This window comes from Equus caballus, chromosome 13 (assembly GCF_041296265.1).
Source record: "Equus caballus isolate H_3958 breed thoroughbred chromosome 13, TB-T2T, whole genome shotgun sequence".
NCBI lineage: Eukaryota > Metazoa > Chordata > Mammalia > Perissodactyla > Equidae > Equus > Equus caballus.
The window spans coordinates 38097432-38112769 of NC_091696.1; the positions used below are offsets into that span (position 1 = coordinate 38097432).

General features: G+C 38.8%; 1 pseudogene; it reads right to left on the reverse strand.

Annotated features, from left to right (window-relative positions):
* Window positions 1-6501: 6501 nt before the first annotated feature.
* Window positions 6502-13358, reverse strand: LOC138915138 (ERI1 exoribonuclease 2-like; annotated as a pseudogene).
* Between the last annotated feature and the right edge of the window lie 1980 nt (window positions 13359-15338).

Sequence of the window (15338 nt, forward strand, 5' to 3'; positions counted from 1 at the left end):
CATCAAACATTATGAAGAAATATATTAATACTCCAGACGAGAAGCAAAATGATAAGCACCCACAAATCAATCCTGAAGGCAGAGGAATTTATAATCTAAATGACAGAGAATTCAAAATAGCTACCATAAAAAAAACCAACAAATTACAAGAAAATACAAATAGTTTAATGAAATCAGGAACATTATTAATGAAAAGTGGTAATTCTTTACAAAAGAAACTGAAACTATAAAGAAAAACCTACCAGAAATGTTGGAGGTGAAAAATACAATGGTTGAGATACAGAAAAATCTGGACTCCCTGAATAACAGAGCTGATATTCTGGAGGACACACTTAGCGGTCTGGAGGACAGAAATATAGCGATGCTTTAGATGGAGGAGGAGAGAGAACTAAGATTAAAAAGAGATAAAGAAATTCTCTGAGAAATATCTGAGTTGATTAGGAAATGCAACATAAGGATTATAGGTATTCCAGAGAGAGATAAGAAGAAGAATGGAGCAGAAAGCTTATTCAAAGAAATAACAGCTGAGAACTTCCCAAACCTGGGAAAGGAGTTGGAAACATAAGTGAAAGAAACTAATAGAACTCCTAATTATATCAATGTAGAAAGACCTTCTCCAAGGCATATACTAGTAAAGCTGGCAAAAGCCAATGACAAAGAAAAAATACTAAGGGCAGCAAGGCACGAAAAAACAACTTACAAAGGAACCCCTATAAGGCTTTCAGCACATTTCTCAGCAGAAACCTTAGAGGTTAGAAGAGTGTGAAATAGTATATTCAAAATTCTGAAAGACAAAAAATTACAGCCAAGAAGACTCTATCTAGCGAAAATATCCTTCAGATATGATGGAGAAATAAAAACTTTCCCAGACAAACAAAAGCTAACGGAGTTCATCACCAGAAGACGCCCCCAAAAGAAGTGCTCAAGAGACCCTCATACCTGAAAAAAAAAAAAAAAGAAAGGGTTTACAAAGCCTTGAGCAAGGAGATAAAAAGGTAGACAAAATCAGAAAATTGCAGCTCTCCATCAGAAAAGGTTAGCAAACAATTAAAACATTAAAGACAAAGGGAAGGAAAACATCTAAAATAAATATAACCTTGTCATTTTAGCCACAAACTCACAACACAAGATGGAATAAGTTGTGACAATAATAACTTAGAAGGGGGAGGGGAAAGGGATGGAATCAACTTAGTCTAAGGAAATAAGAGGCTAGCAGAAAATGGACAACCTCATTTATGAGATTTTTTATACAAATCTCATGGTAACCACTAAGCAAGTAATCAGAACAGAGACACAAACAATAAATAAAGAGAAAACTGAGAAAACCATCATATAGAACTATCAAAGTGAATTGATAATTGGAAATACATGGGACAAGAAACAAGGGAAATGCAGAAGAACCAGAAAATGAGTGATAAAATCATAGGGTTAAGCCCTCACGTAACAATAATCACTCTAGATGTAAATGGACTGAATTCTCCAATCAAAAGACACAGAGTGGCAGGATGGATTAAAAAAATGAGACCCAACAATATGCTACCTCCAGGAAACACATCTCACTCCTAAAGACAAACACAGGCTCAGAGTGAAGTGATGGAAGACGATACCCCAAGCTAACGGCAAACAAAAGAAAGCAGGTCGTGTCATATTTATGTCAGACAACGTAGACTTCAAGATAAAACAGGTAATGAGAGACAAAGAGGGGCAATATACAATGATAAAAGGGACACTCCACCAAGAAGACATAACACTTATAAGTACTTATGCACCCAACAGAGGAGCACCAAAGCAACTATTAACAAACTTAAAATGAAATATTAACAACACAATAATAGTAGGGAACATTAACACTCCACTTACACCAACGAATAGATCATCCAGACAGAAAGTCAACAAGGAAACAGTGGAATTTAATGAAAAACTAGACCAGATGGACTTAGTAGATATATAAAGAACTTTACATCCAAAAGCAGCAGAATACACATTTTTCTCAAGTGCACTTGGAACATTCTCAAGGATAGATTATATGTTTGGAAACAAGACAAGCCTCAACAAATTTAAGATTGAAATCATCTCAAGCATATTTTCTGACCATACTGCTGTGAAACTAAAAATCAACTACAAGAAAAAAGCTGGGAAAGAAACAAATATGTGGAGACTAAACAACATGGTATTGAACAACCAATGGATCATTGAAGAAATTAAAGGAGAAATCAAAAAGCATCTGGAGACAAATGAAAATGAAAATATACCATACCAACCCATAAGGGATGCAGCAAAAGCAGTCCTAAGAGGGACATTCATTGCAATACAAGCCCACCTTAACAAACAAGAAAAATCTCAAATAAGCAATACTAAACTACACCTAACAGAATTAGGAAAAGAAGGACAAACAAAACCCAAAGTCAGCAGCAGGAGGGAAATAATAAAAATTAGAACAGAAATAAATGAAATTGAAACAAAAGAAAAGTAGAAAGGATCAATGAGATATTAACAAAGAGTTATGATATTAACAAAGAGATATGAAACAAAGAGTTACTTCTTTGAGAAGATAAACAAAATTGACAAAGCCTTAGCCAGACTCACTAAGAAAAAAAGAGAAGGCTCAAATAAACAAAATTAGAAATGAAAGGGGAGAAATTACAATGGCTACCACAGAAATACAAAAGATTATAAGAGAATATTATGAAAAACTATATGCTAACAAATTGGACAAACTAGAAGAAATGGATAAAGAAGAAACGAAGAATCTCAATAGACCAGTCACAAGTAAAGAGAGAAGCAGTAATCAAAACCCTCTGGAGAATTCTACCAAACATTCAAAGAAGATTTAATACCGATCCTTCTCAAACTATTCCAAAAAATTGAGGAAGATGGAACACTTCCTAACACACTCTATAGGCCAACATCACCCTGATACCAAAGCCACACAAGGATGACACAAAGAAGAAAAATTACAGGGCAATATCACTGATGAACATAGATGCAAAAGTCCTCAACAAAATATTGGTAAACCAAATACAGCAATACATTAAAAGATCATACACCATGATCAAGTGGGATTTATACCAGGGACGCAGGGATGGTTCAACAGCTGCAAATCTATCAATGTGATACACCACATTAACAAAATGAGGAATAAAAACCACATGATCATCTCTATAGATGCAGAGAAATCATGTGACAAGATCCAACATCCATTTATGATAAAAACTCTCAATGAGTACAGAAGGAATATACTTCAACATAATAAAGGCCATATATGACAAATCCACACCAAACATCATACTAACAAGGAAAAACTGAAAGCCATCCCTCTGAGAACAGGAAGAAGACAAGGGTGCCACTCTCACCACTCTTATTCCATATAGTACTTGAGGTTCTGGCCAGAGCAATGATGCAAGAAAAAGAAAAAGAAGGAATCCAAACAGGCAATGAAGAAGTGAAACTCTCACTGTTTTCAGATAACATGACCTTATATATAGAAAACCCTAAAGAATCCATGAGAAAACTATTAGATATAATCAACAACTACAGCAAAGTTGAAAGTGATGGGGTTCAGGGCAGGCTGCCCCAAGATGTGCCACTCTGGTATGTGGACTATTTTGAGCTGAAGACAATAAAAGATCTAAAGACTCAGGAAGAGCAGCCGACCTTCCCCCAAAAAACTACCTAAAAGACTTTAACACAGAAGGTCTGTTCCAGGAAGGAGCTCATACCATATGATAGCTGTAGTATGATATAAAATAGGTGTGATAAAAGGACACCAACAAACCCATTTTTTTGACATAGCAAAACCTGTTTAACAAACATTTGCATTCCATCTCGACGTAAATTGTCTTCCTCCCCTTTGAAGCCCCAAATCACTATCCCCAACATCCTCCTTGTCTGTAGCTGAAGATACTTAAACAGGCAGCATCAGCCAGATGGCTGAGTTACTCAGTTTCTTCTGTGTTTCTCCCATGTATACACGCTATTAAATGTTTGATTTTCTCTTGCTAATTTGCCTCTTTGGTTATTTGGCCAGCCATAAGAACCTTAAGGAAAAGCGGGGTTGGGGGGGGGGGTAGGGTGAGGAATTCTCCCACTTCCCTGACACAAGGTACAAACTCAACTTACAAAAATCAGTGGCGTTTCTATACTCCAAGAACAAACTAACAGAAAGAGAACTCAAGAACACAACCCCGTTTACAATCACAACTAAAGAATAAAATATCTAGGAATAAATTTAACCAAGGAGGTGAAAGACCTATACAATGAAAACTAAAGACATTACTGAAAGAAATTGATAATGACATAAAGAAATGGAAAGATATTCCATGCAAATGGATTGGAAGAATAAACATAGTTAAAATGTCCATACTACCTAAAGCAATCTACAGATTCAATGCAATCACAATCAAATTCCCAATGATATTCTTCACAGAAACAGAACAAAGAATCCTAAAATTCAAATGGGGCAACAAAAGACTGAGTAGCTAGAGCAATCCTGAGAAAAAAGAACAAAGCTAGAGGCCTCACAATCCCTGACTTCAAAATATACTACAAAGCTATCATAATCAAAACAGCATGGTACTGGTACAAAAAGAGACACACAGATCAATGGAACAGAATTGAAAGCCCAGAAATAAAACCACGCATCTACAGCCAGCTAATCTTTGACAAGGGTGTTAAGAACGTACAATGGAGAAAGGAAAGTCTCTTCAATAAATGTTGTTGGGAAAACTGGACAGCCACATGCAAAAGAATGAAAGTACACCACTGTCATTCACCATACACAAAAATAAACTCAAAATGGATCAAAGGTAAGACCTGAAACCACTGAACTCCTAGAAGAAAATATAGGTAGTACACTCTTTGACATCTGTCTTAAAAAGATCTTTTCAGATACCACATCTACTCGGACAAGGGAAACAAAAGAAAAAATAAACAAGTGGGACTTCATCAGACTGAAGAGCTCCTGCAAGGCAAAGGACATCAGGATCAAAACAAAAGACAATCAATCAATTTGGAGAAAATATTTGCAAATCATATATCTGACAAGGGGTTAATCTCTATAATATATAAAGAACTCACACAACTCAACAACAAACAAACAACCCAATCACAAAATGGGCAGAGGATATGAATAGGCATTTCTCAAAAAAAGATATACAGATGGCCAACAGACACATGAAAAGATATTCAACATGACTAACCATCAGGGAAATGCAAATCAACACTACACTAAGATATCACTTACACCCGTTAGAATGGCTATAATTACCAAGATAAAAAATAACAAATGTTGGAGAGGATGTGGAGAATAGGGAGCCCTCATACACTGCTGGTGGGAATGTAAACTGGTGCAGCTACTATGGAAAACAGTATGGAGAATTCTCAAAAAATTAAAAATAGAAATGCCATATGACCCAGCTATCCCACTACTGGATATTTATCCAAAGAACTGGAAATCAACACTTCAAAGAGACTTATGTACCCCCATGTTCATTGCAGCATTATTCACAATAGCCAAGACATGACAGCAACCCAAGTGCCCATTGACTGATGACTGGATAAAGAAGATGTGGTGGAATGGAATGGAATACCACAATGGAATACTACTCAGCCATAAAAAGACAGAATCGTTTCATTTGCAACAACATGGATGGACCCTGAGGGTATTATTTTAAGCAAAATAAGCTAGACAGAGAAAGACAAACACCACGTGATTTCACTCATAGTGGAAGATAAACAAACACACAAACAAAGGGAACAGTTCAGTGGTTACCAGGGGAAGGGGGTTGGAGACTGGGCACAAAGCATGACGAGGGGCACTTATATGGTGACGGACAAATAATAATGTACAAGTGAAATGTGACACTTTTTAAAACTATTATGACCTCAATAAAAAAAGAATATCATCAATTGCCAAGGAATTTTTAAATGTACAGTATAGAAGTAATTTCTGAACCAAATCTGTTGGTTTTCAACTCATAGTTGAATAATTCTTCTGATACATTGATATACAAACCAGAGCCAATCTTCAAGCATTGAAATAAAACTAAAAAACTCATAAAAGTTTTTAGAAAAATAAAACATAACAGAAAATTATCATAATTCTCAAAGTACAAGTATCTACTTGAAAATAGGCTAGGGATTTTCATTAGTCACATTTTTATTCAAATAACTTAAAAACAGTTTAAAATTTGTTTCAAGGTCTAACTGTAAAAGAAGGATATCATATACTATGGTTGCTTATTATATTTAATGTAATAAATACAGTTTACAGAATATTTCATTTGTGGTTCTTAAAAAAGTATGATAAATTTGGCAAATAATATATGAAACATAAATAAAATAGTGTAAGACATTATCAGAATACTCGTAATGTTCAGGAATTCAAGGAACAATCAGGAATCATACGTGAATAGAAGACAAATGTCAGATAACTGGTGAATCAAATTAGAAACCTGTGAAATTTACTTTTTCTCTGTTTTCACTGTGTGTGTGTGTACGTGTTTAACAGCTTCACTGTCATCTACAGACTACGCGAAACCCTCATAACTTGCAGCCCTATACACTTTTTTCTCTTTACTATACTAAAAGTCACATTAAAGTAAAAATAGTTTAGATGTAAAGAAAGTTTATCAACTCCTCATTGATGGTCTGAGTCTCCATGAATTTTTAGTAGAAAACTCTACATTTCTGTCATAAACAGGGCTTATTTCTGGAGAACTAAAAGTTTATTCCTGGGGAATGAGACAGAACTATGCTATTGGCTCTTTCCTTTTGAAGTGTTTATTCCCATTTGAAATAACCTTGTCTGGTTTTTTGGTATTTCCCAATAGGGCAACAGTAGAAGACTTTTCCATGGTTTGGTCCATTATTAGAAACAAGCCTCTTAGATCTTCGGTCACACTTGCATAAAGGAGGTGTCATCCTCCCACTCTTCCAAGGTTCTCATAGGTTAACTGTAGAAGTTAAGACAGAGGGGAGAACCTTCTGGGAAGACCTTCTCCCTGGGGAGCCAAGAGATGATGTGGGCTTTTCTTCATGAACAGTGAAGGTCTGTTTTTTGGCTGGTGGGAAAGCTGAGGGAACGGATGGACTCCTTTCAGTACCACCTAAAAGAAGAGGATGTTTCCCCAAAACTGAAGGATGAGACATACTGGCATTAACACTGTTGAAGCTACTTGATTTGCATTCAGGTAATTTAAAGTCATAAACATCTGAACCTGGATCTTTGGCTTCTTTTACATCATAAATAGTAGTATGTAAACTCTTATACACAGCAGACTTAGAGGTTTCAGATTTTTGACAAGTTTCTTCTGTGCCTCCAAAGTTTTCATGACTTAGCGTTTCAGATTCTTTTAAAACCATCAATCTTTCTCCAGAATTAAATGAAGTATCTAAGTTTGAGTCACTAATAGCAAGTATAAATCTATATTTTGCTCAGGCTGAGAGGCTAGCAGTAAAGCTACATCCTCCCAATTGGCCAACACAAGTCAACAGTCAAGAGCAGAACTCATTTCTGTATCAGAAACATGAATAACAGATGAAATGGCAGTTCAAACAAGTACCAATTCTGAACCAACTGCTGAAGACTTAGATCTGGTATTAAATGCAAGACGTTCATTTTTTATTTGTTTCTGCATAGGTGCAGCCAAACTGGGAGACTGCAACTGCCCCAGAGATGTGGAGGACTTAGCATTAAAAAAAGACAAACAGCTTTTGACCTTGTGAAGATCCACTTTTATATCGTTCTTTAGTTGTAACTGATCTTGCTGTACCATTATAGGAGAATTGACACCAATTGATGCCATTTTAACTTTTTCATGAGGATTTATTGTATTTTTAGGCTCACTATTAAATATGCTGGGACCCTGAATGTTACTGTTGCAGGCCAATGTTTCTTCAACTTGATTTGTATTCAAATTTCTGGCCAAAATGTTGGGATTCTTCTTAGTGGGAACCTATGATTCCACAGACAAGTCCAACAACTTTAGAAACTGTGTATTCACAATTTCTCTAATATACGTTAAATGATACGACAAAAAAGAAAAACATCTTCAATGATTGATTTATAAATGATTGCACATATGACATCTACATTTCATTGAACCTATGGTTACTTCTGGAGTCTGAGATGACAGGATAAAAGAGGCAAGACACCACTAACCTTGATCAAGGACCTTGTAATTTTCATGAAGCAACCATCCCTGATCATTTTCCAAGCAAGAAGGGCAGTATTCGGAGAATTATCCAACCCTGACGAAACAGCTACCAAACACAAATTTTGTGGTATCAGTGTAAAGATACATAGCACAAAAGCCCCCAAAACCAAAAACCACCACTTAAATAGAAATTGGAACATACTGTTAGTTTTATGATCATCTACTAATTTTAATCATGATAAATTGGTCTCGTGGAAAGCTGTGGCAGCCTTACCAATGAAAGACAAGATCTCCCACACTCACAGAGGACGAAGTGAAATCTCATTAGACAGTTCACAAAAATATGAGGAACATTCTGTAGGGACCATGTCTCACGAGTAATCTAATAGTCTTGTTCAGGTTTTTCACTAGTCCACTGTATTATTTGGGCATTTGTTTAATCTTCACTTGGTTTGGCTAATTCTTTTCATTCTTTTTAGCAACCAGAAAACCATTAGATGGCAGTCTTTATTTTACAATACTTTATGAAAGTCAATTTGAAAGTCTTAGAAACAATTCGAATTGTATAGATTAGGAGCTTTCTTTAGGCTGAAGGATGTTCCTTAGTAGTGACATCAGAAAAAAGTAAGATTCATACGAAAGACTTTATACAAATAAAATGATTTACATAATAAAGTGATTTTCAATTTACACTAACCAGAATGTTCTCATCCCAAGAATTCTATTCCCACTTCCTGCAGGGCACAACTTAGTCTTTTTGGTTTTCTTCTGCAGAAAATCTAATCGAATAAAAGAAGACATATCTAAAAAAAAGGATTACTATTTGAAAGGCTTTGTATTAACCACTTACTTTTCATAACTTTTCATTCTATTAAATTTGGAAGGTTCTTACTTTTGTTGTGTTGTTTTTACATACTTTAAGAAATGTATCTACGTGAACATTTCAAAAGAAAAGATTTTATTTGTAGAAACTCATACTCACATGTGGGATAAAGTTTAGTCATTTTTCTTTTTTTTTTTCTGCTTTATCTCCCTAAATCCCCCCCCAATACATAGTTGTATATCTTAGTTGCAGGTCCTTCTAGTTGTGGCATGTGGGACGCCGCCCCAACATGGCCTGATGAGCGGTGCCATGTCCGCACCCAGGATCCGAACCAGGAAAATCCTGGGCCAGTGCAGCAGAGCGCGCGAACTTAACCACTCAGTCACAGGGCCGGCCCCCTAGTCATTTTTCAAGAGAAGGAAAGTGAACATGCCTCCATCTTTGACCCTTGCCTGGTAAGTTACTCTGAGATCAATCCAAGAATTTAAGAATACGGGTTTTAACAGCTGTTTTCTTTTACACTCATACTCCAAGAAAACCCCAAGTCCCAGTCTGCATGAAGTATATTAAAATAGAACAAAGTCAATGATGCCAACCTGAAGTTTACCTCCTCTGGATTTTCATTTATGTGAGCCAATAAATTCCACTTATTTATTTACAAAAAGACAATGATGCCAGCAGTTTTTACTTATGCTATCATCATTTATAAATAAAACACTAAAAGATGATATAAAATAGAATAGTAAGATTTAGAATAATATATAGTGGTATATTATCATGCTATAATAATATAACATATAAAATAGTAAGATTTAATTTCTCTGTTAATATCTAACAATTTTTCACTTTACATACTTTCTATTAAGAAATTAGTTGGTAACTGAGTTTCAAAGTTTCTTAAATACCCAATAAAATACACTGATTATTTCAGGAAGAAGAGTAAGGCGTCAAATTACAAAGGCTATAGGGAGAGGGTTATTTGCTTTCAATATTCTAAGAAAATATTAATGTAATTGAGAAAACAGACATCTTATAGCAACCTGAAACCAAATATGACTATCAGTGCTATGCTATCAATGGCACAGCATTGCTATTAATGACTATTAATGATAATAATACATCATGGGCATACAAAAGATCTACCAAATGGCCCATTTTTTCTCTTGATGTCTATATTAGTGAGTGTGAAAGTATAAAAGCAAAGGATGTGAGTTAAATGAGAACTCTTTTTATTCAAGGTTGTAGAAAATAGCATGATAAGAGTTTTCACTAAATCATCTTTACCTGAATTCAGAAGAACAGACAGGAACACTCTAGAAAGATTCTTAAAGTTAAGTCTTAAAATTTTAAGGTATCTCAGAATGGTAATTTTAAAAATATGACTAAATTTACCATTCTTGTTTAACATCTGCTAGGCATTTGGATTTCTTTTCCTGGCCCAGGAGGTTAACAAGTATAATTCTTACTAGGGATAAAGAATTACATACTGGTAATGCTACTCACTTATAATTGATAGATATAATTTATGTTTTACCTGACTAAGTATCAAATGCACATAATTTTACTTTGGAAGTAGAAAGATCTGCAACCCCAGAAGCAAAAATAATTTTCTTCTGTTGCTGAGTCTTCTGAATCCATTTACAGAACTGAGATAAGCAAATCTTCAGAGGGACTCCTTCATCAACTTGAGCCTCAAGAGAGTCACAAATCTGAATTCAACAATCGAATTCCATAAAGACTGAGCACATAAATAGGAACTGTGGGGGGATATAACAAAGAAGAGGTTCTAACTGGCAAAGAGTTTATCTAGTGAAAGATGGTAAAACACATGAGAAAGAGACAATATAATGATTAGAACTCTTCAAGATAAGAAAAATTAGGTTGAGCAATCTAAAATCACATCAAAATATAATAATTAAATCCAGACTGATGGAAATCTGACGTCATTTAATTTCCACAAAATAAATTTGATATTCATTTTTATAACAACATTCTTCCCTATTTTTAAAGATTTCAGTGGACTTCTGGATGGGATATTTCTCTTAACACTGAATAAATCAAATTCCAACTGGTATATAGCTTTTGCTTTCTTTTTAAAACTGATTTCTGAATTTTAGTATTTGCATCATACTCGCTTGGTTTTTGGTTGGGGGCAGGTGGAAGAGAGGTGGGGAAAAGAGAAGGGCATACCTGCTTTATGCCTGGCAGTTCTGTGCAAAATTCAGAAAGAACTGGATGTTCTGGAGACTGAACATAAGCGTGGAACTCAGATTCAGTCTCTCCAGTTGATGTGTCCAGCAATACTACTGGAAATTCAACCACAAGAAAGAATCAACTGACAATTGAATACATGATTGTTAAATTAATGCTGCAATCACTCTAAATTAAACATTGATTACCACCACATAGCATTATGAAACAATCATTGTTTTAGCCAAAGCATACTAAAATGACCAAAGCAGCATGATTATAATAAAGTTATGCCAAAGAATAAGTAAAAATATTAAAGTTACGAGTATATCTACTTAAAACTCTTGAACATATTTCCACAATCAAATATGAAGACCATACGGAAGTTAAAATGTACTTCTTTTTTGCAAAGGTATTTTTTTAGCTTCTGTGCAATTGAGATTTTGTACGTAACCCTAAAACAAGTATTTTATATGATAACACATGATTATTTTATACGATGACACATTTAAGTATTTAGGTTTTTGTTCTTTTTTTGTCAAATCAGGTTTTATAGTAAACTACCAATTCATAGACCATTTTGTTTTCTTAAACTAGCTGTTGACTCATTTCTATCTATAAACCTTAAAGTTACTCATCTAGTGCTACTCTTGGCCATTGGCAGTCCAAATATGCTTATTTCCTGGCTCTGGTGGGGTTTCCCATCATTCCAGCATGTCCACTCAAAATCAATGACAATTAAGTAGTCATACGGCTGCTCTGCAAAAGATCAGGGTGTCCTTAGGCGCCGCCAGTGTTAAAAGTGCAAAGCTACAACATGTAAAGAAACTAACCACACTACTTACTGGATTTGCTTCTTTCTAGATTTCCATTTGCTGGTGCAATTGACTTTCTCCTAGTTAATCCAACCTGCCTAAAAATGTAAAACAACCCAATATGTTCAACAAACTCATTCACACTCCTGTTTGAATAGGCTAACAAACTAATGGTATAACCCTCACTATTAATGTAGTAACGTATTGTGAGTGAGAGGAAACTGACCTAAACTTTGAAGGCAAAATTTGTACTAACTGCTACCCTCTCTTTTGATTTCAGTTGTCATTTTACCTGCGTGGGCCTCAGTACCTATTGCAAACTTACACTAATTCTTTCTGCTCCCCTTGTTTTACAGTAGTACTGAAGAACTCAAGTGATTGTAGAGGTATAGAGGCACTGAAAAGCTTATTTTTTCACCTCTGCAATTTTCAAGCCCTTGCTGTGTGTACAGCCCAGTTCTGAGGAGACAGGGCAGGTCCAGCCTTCTTGGAGCTTAGAATATCTGAGAAAAAAACCAGACATCCATGGTAAACTACTGGAAGGTAGTATATGATAAAGGATCCCCAAAGACCCTGAGTCCACAGAAAGGGATGGGCTTCCCGAGGTCTTAAGTGCAATGAGACAAACTACTCTGATGAGTAGCTAGAGTTTCACTAGGCAGGGGCCTCCTGTTCTAGTTTTTTGTTTATGAGGTGTGATGGGGAGTTGGGAATAATAGCTAACATTTATTCACTGCTTACTACATAGCAGGCACTGAAGATGGCGACCTCATTTAATCCTCAACTGTACAAAGTAGTCACTTTTGCTACCTATATGTAATGGATGAGAAAACGATTTCGGTCGTTTGCCAAAGAACACATATTTGGTACGTGAACCGGGGGCATCCAACTCCGAACCGACACTTTTCTCTATTACACCAATTCTAGAAATCGGAAATGTGCACAGCGTTTCCAGGCATCAGGCAGAAGGCCACAACGATCCACATTATGAGTTACACGGCTCACTAGGACGTGGTGGGGTGAACGGCTTCATGGAGGAACTGGGGGCTGCCTGAGACCTGCGACCGGTCTACAAGGCGCTGTCACGTCCAGTCGTTTCCCGAGGCCTAGAACGCGCCGACACGGGCTCCAGGCCACACAGTCAAGAACCCTGGTCCTTCCAACCTCGCGCACAGGGCGGCCTGAGGCTCCAGGCCGACACCTCTCAGCCCGGGTGTGAGAGGGCAGGTTGGAGACGCCGGGGCTGCAGAGAACGGAGGCTGACGCCGCGCGCCCCTGCCCAGCCTGCGGCGGACGCCACCGCGGAACTTGGAGCGACCCCGCCGGGAACTCCCCCGCTACGCGCGCCAGCCTCTTAGTCGCCGTTCCCGATATGCCTTTCGCTTCAGGGGCCAACAGCCGGAAGTCGCCCGAATCCACTTCCGGTCCGTTCAAACGCCGCGCGCGGCTCAAGAGGGAGTCGCCGCGGCTGCTCAGGCTGAGTCTGAGGGAGTGGTGGCGGCGGTCTGAGCTCTCTGCTCGGCTTTTCCTCGGCGTTTTCGGGGCTCGGGGGCGTGGGAGCCGTTTTGGGGCGCCCCGTTCCCTGTTTCCGACGGGCAGAGTCGCGTTTGCGCCCTTGGGGAACCGTCTGGAATCCTGCCTCCGGCGCGGACGGTAAAACCGTTGGGCCTGGGGCGGCGCGGTTCGCTCCGCGGCGGGGCGCGCTGTGTGAACGGAAGTGGGGAGGGTCCGAGGGAGGCGGTAGCCGTGGACGCCCTGCTGCCCCCCGCTCGGGAAGCCGGCCGTCGGGGTTTCCTCAGCTCCCGCCCGTCTTTCTGCGCAGCCTCATGGAGCCCGAGAGGGGAAGGACCGGGGCGCTCCTCCAGAAGGGCCGGAAGAGGAGGCGCGCCCGCGGCAAGCACGTCGGGGCGGCCGAGGCGCGGAGAGCCCGCTCGGAACCTGAGGAGAGGCGGCCCGGAGCCAAGGTGAGCGGTGGGGCTGAGGGGGCGGCCCGAGGCGGTTCGGAGCTCCCAGCCCCTCGGCCCAGCGCCCCGCCCTCCGGCCTCTGGGAAGCGGCTCTCCCAGCTGTAAAATGGGAGTGATGGGGCAACGCCTCCCACCTCCGGGGAGATACTGGCGGGTTAGACCTGTGTAGACCTGGCACACAGGACGGATGTTCACTCGGCAGACGTTGATTCGGGTGTTCCGTGTGCCAGGGATTGTTCTAGGTGCCGGGGACATCCCGGCGCACGGAAGCACGATTCCCTGCCCTCGTGCAGTTTACGTTCCAAAGGGGAGTCGTGAGGCTGCTGGTCGTCCCTGCCATTTGCTGAGAGCTGAGCATGGGTCGTTCATCCGTCAGTCGTCACCTGTCTCTTGTGGGCCGGGTGCTGGGCGCCGCCCTGAGACCCTGGGCTGCAGCAGGGAATGGAAGACCACTGCTTAGGTTCCAGTGGGGAGAGACAGAAGATCAACAAAAGATACGATGTGTCATCCAGGATGCCGGACGGGAGTTAGTGCTCGGAAACAGATTTTATTGAAGGGGGATTCCTTTTTCTTTTTTTGCCTATCAGGTTAGCAAAACAGTTTTTTTAAAGGTTAACGTGGTAATAAGTGTAAGGAAATTGACAGTCTCATCACTTTCTTATTTTGAAGTACTGTCAAACTTACAGAAAAGTTGCAAGAACAGTACCCAAAACTCCCCCAGCTAACATTTGAGGGAAGTTGCTAACACAATGCTCCATCTCCCCTCCCCCGTTTTAGTGTATATTTCCTAGGAACGATCCTCTGTAACCACCAAAATCAGGAAAGAACTGATACATTGCTACCATCTAATCCATAGGCCTCATTCGAGTTTCTCCAGTTGTTCCAGTAACATCCTTTTCAAGCAATAAGATCCAGGCTAGAATGTGTTACATTCAGTTGTCATGTCTCCTTCCGTCCAGACAATTCCTCAGTCTTCCTTGACACTCATGACTTTACTACTTTTGAAGAATCCTGGACCAGTTATTTAGTAAAATGTCCCTCAGGTTAGGTTTGTATGTTTCCTCATCAATTAGACGCAGGGTATACATCTCTGGCAGAAATATTGCAGAAGTGATACTCTGTTCACTTGTATCCGGTTGTACATGATTTCGATTTGTCCCATTACTGGTGATACTAACCTTGATTACTTGATTAAGATAGTGTGTGCTAAGCTTCTCTAAACTTACTGTTTTTTCTCTAATTTTGTAGGGAGATGCTTCCTCAGACTTGCAATTTATTCCTTTTTTTTTAATCAGTATGAACTCATGGATACCTCTTTTATTCAGTGGTTTATTGATGCTGAAAAGATTCCAGATTTTGTCATGAGGCTGGCTTCTGTGTCCTTTTGAC